The sequence below is a fragment of the Monodelphis domestica genome, chromosome 1 (genome assembly GCF_027887165.1).
Source record: "Monodelphis domestica isolate mMonDom1 chromosome 1, mMonDom1.pri, whole genome shotgun sequence".
Taxonomy (NCBI): domain Eukaryota; kingdom Metazoa; phylum Chordata; class Mammalia; order Didelphimorphia; family Didelphidae; genus Monodelphis; species Monodelphis domestica.
Window position 1 is genome coordinate 702,216,771 of NC_077227.1, and position 4,011 is coordinate 702,220,781.

A 4,011-nucleotide genomic window follows, 5' to 3' on the forward strand; every position below is an offset into this window, starting at 1 on the left:
ATTTATTAAGTATCTACCATGTGCCAGAAACTGTATTAGGAATACAAATGCAATATATTAAATAATGTCTACTCACAAGAAACATATTAAACAGAAGAGATAGAAGGTAATCTCAGTGGGAAGATTAGCAAATAGGAGAGGGGTGAGAAGACTAGGAAAAACCTCCAGAAGGATTTGAGCTGTGTCTTGAAGGAAGCCAAGGTTAGTCGTTCTAATGACCCAACATTTGTTTTACTGTTTTTTTTTTCATTTAGCTTCTTGTAGCCATTGTATATAGTTTTCCCAGCTTGGCTTTCTTCACTATGCATCAGTTCATATTTCTTCTCACATATCTCTGAATTCCTCATATCTGTCATCTCTTACAGTGCCATAATATTTACATATCACAATTTGCTCATCCATTCTCCCATCAATGGAACCCACTCATTTTACTGATGAGGAAGATGAGGCCTCGGGGGGGGGGGGTCAAGTGATTTGGCTAGGGTCACATAGATAATGTGAGGAAAAAGAGGCCAGGATTCAGCTCAGGTCTTCTAACTGCAAATCCAGTAATCTTTGCTCTGCTGAAGAAAATGGAAAAGCAATCCATTTCATCAAGTCTGCCAGTAAGTTGCTCTAACTACTTTTCCTTTTGCAAAGATTTTAATTGATTGATGGATTGTCCCAAACTTCCAAGAGTCCACATATCAGGTGCTTCAATTTTTCTTTGTATATTTGTATATGTAAATGAGTCTTTGATGTTGCATTTTACTTCTTTAAAGAGAGTCACATGACAGATTTAATATGAAAATTAAAGGGAACTCCTTTTTAAAATCTCTTATTTTGTATTAGTAACAACACTATGACAGAAGATCAAGGGCTAGGCAAACAGAGTTAAGTGATTTGCCCAGGGTCACACAGCTAGGAAGTATCTGAGGTCAGAATTGAACCCAGGTCCTCCTGACTCCAGATCTGGCTCTCTATCCATCGTGCTATCTACCTCTTCAAGAACTCTCTTTCCAGAAGTAACTTACACACCTTCAGAATACTGAAAATCAACTAAGTTCATGGCCCAATTTCCTAATAAAACCAAGCCTTTTTAATTCATGATAGGTGATTAGCCATGATTTCTATTCCTAGCTATTTCATTGGCCACGTGCATTTTAAAGCATATGGAGCAACAAAAAATGTACACCTTTAAAAGTAAAGCATCCTGTTGTAGTAGGAGTATGAAAGTCACAGAAAATGGTCTGCCCAATCTTTCAAATAGGGTGTCATTGACTAGACTCTTAAAAACATGGAAGGATGAAATGTTGGAGCAATATTCAATGCCTAATCACCTGAATCAATTTCCAATAACATTTGCTAAGCAGCTACTCTGTTCAACGCCCTATGCTCAGCTCTAAGAAGGGTGCAGCAATGACAAAGAAATAGTCTCTTTTTCTCACATTGCTTATCATGGTCCAGAAGCAAGAGGAAGGGAGGGGAATAAGAAATTGTCTTCAACCTTATACAGTACCTCAGGAGAGTGGAATTTTCTCTCTCTCTCTCTCTCTCTCTCTCTCTCTCTCTCTCTCTCTCTCTCTCTCTCTCACACACACACACACACACACACACACACACACACACACACACACACACACACACACGGATACAACAACAGCAATATTAATCCTTTATGTAGCTCTTTATGGGCATTATCGCATTTAAGCCATGAGATCACCCTATGAGGGAGGTTAGCTAGGTGGTTCAGTGAATAGTGAGACAGACCTATAGATGGGAGGTCCTGGATTCAAATCTGGCCTCAAATACTTTTCTGTGACCCTGGGCAAATCACTTCACCCCCACTGCCTAGCCCTTATCACTCTTCTGCCTTGGAACCAATACACAGTGTTGATTTCAAGATGGAAGGTAAGGGTTTAAAAAAATCACCCTATGAGAGAGGTGCTATTATTAACTCCATTTAACAGAAAAGGAAACCAAAGCTGATAGAGGTTAGATCATCTGCCCATGGTCACAATAAGACACAGTAAGTGTCTTGGGCAATATTTGAACTCAATTCTTCCTAACTCCAAGTATGGCAATAAATTCACTGCCATGGCTCCAGTAAAAATTGCCTGGCACTGAGTAGACACTTTAAAATACTTATTGATGGGGAAGCCAGGTGGTTCAGTGGATAGAGAACCAGGCCTGGAGATGGAAAGTCCCGAGTTCAAATCTGACTTCAGATACTTCCTAGCTAATTAACCCTAATCAAGTCACCTAATCCCAATTACCCAGCCCTTACTGGTCTTCTATCTTGGAACCAATACTTAGTATGGATTCTCAGACAGAAGGGAAGGGATTTTAAAAAAAGAAATGAAATATTTTTTGATTAGAAGATTTGGGAGATAATGTGGACAAGAATTTAATAATAGCTTACATTTATATGGTGCTAAGCATCTTATATATAGTAATTCATTTAATCATCACAATAAAAAGGGTGATATTATTGTCTCCATTTTATAGCTGAATAAACTAGGTCACAGAGAGATTAAGGGTCAGGTAGTAAGTTCCTGAAGTAAGATTTGAACCCAGGTATTCTCAGCTTCAAATTTTTTGTTCTGCCCTCTACACTGTGCTTCCTCTCTAGTATCATGGATAGAGTGAAATGTTTCAGTGGCAAAAGTATTCACATTATGGCTTTGATAAGTCTATGAGATGGTCATGATAAGTACTTCTCAACATACTGGGTGAAATGCTGGTCAGATGCTTCATAAATATTTATCAGTGAATAAAAATCACTGGTTCCAGAGTCAAGAAGATAGGTTCAAACCCCACCTATACCATGCCATCTGGAATTGAGCAAATCACTTCATTCATCTGTGCCTCAGTTTCCCTATGTTGTAAGTGTGATTCCATAATACACAGAGCACCATCCTGAAGTCAGGAAGACTCATCTTCCTGAGTTCAACTCTGGCTTCAGATACTTTTTAGCTATGTGACCATGAACAAGTCCCTTAACCCTCTTTGCTTCAGTTTCCTAATCTGTCAAATGAGCTAGAGAAGGAAATGGCAAACTTCTCCAGTATCTGGGTCAAGAAAACCCCAAATGGGGCTCATGAAAACACAACTAAAAAAAACACTCAATAACAATTTCATCATCTGTAAAATTAGATCATTAAACCAGTTCTAGAATTATGAGCATATGAACTGGGTTCAAATCTTTTCTCTGATAAACTTTGAGGTCTTTGGTTTTCTCATCTGTAAAAAAAAAAAATGAGTTAGGTAAGATGACCTCTGAGGTCCATTTCAGCACCAGATATATGAATGAACTCAGCTGGTGGTCACACATGTACCAAGTTTACAGCAGATAAGCATTTCCAAGCCTCATCATACTGTTGGACCCTCATAAGTGGGTAATGGTTGTTTTTGGGTTTTGTGTTGTTGTTTTTTTTTCTGTTCATATTGTTTTCCCATATGGAAACGGGGTGGGGGAGGGTGTTAAAGATAAAACAGGATGGAAATTCTAGGCCCCTGGTCATGAGGTTTTTGTCTGGAAATTTTCCCAGGAATGGTGAAAAGTATCTCAATCTGAACCGAAGTTTAGAGCAGGTATTTTTGTAGGCTATATAACTAGGTCACCCCACCAGGAGATTTAGTGAGGAAACTGATGCCTCACTAATAATAGACACTATCTAAGGTACTTCCTACCTAGAAGATCTGTTTGCTGCTAGCCTCAAGCTCCGGGTCAAAATACTCAGGCCATATATGCACACACACACACATACAGAATTAAAATGTGGACTCTTATCAGGGCTTCTCTAATATCTCCCTGACAATTTGGCCCACCTACATACTGGGAGACCCTCAAGGACTGACACAGACATGGGTCCCTTTATTTATGTACTTTGTTCCCCTCTAAGAGGAGAGAGACAGACTTGGAGTGGACTGCAGTAGCCTCAGTTTCCTCAGGCATCATCTAGGGCCATTTATTGATTCTTCATCAACAACTTTGGCCAATCTAAAGAAAACTTTGGCCCATCCATTGGG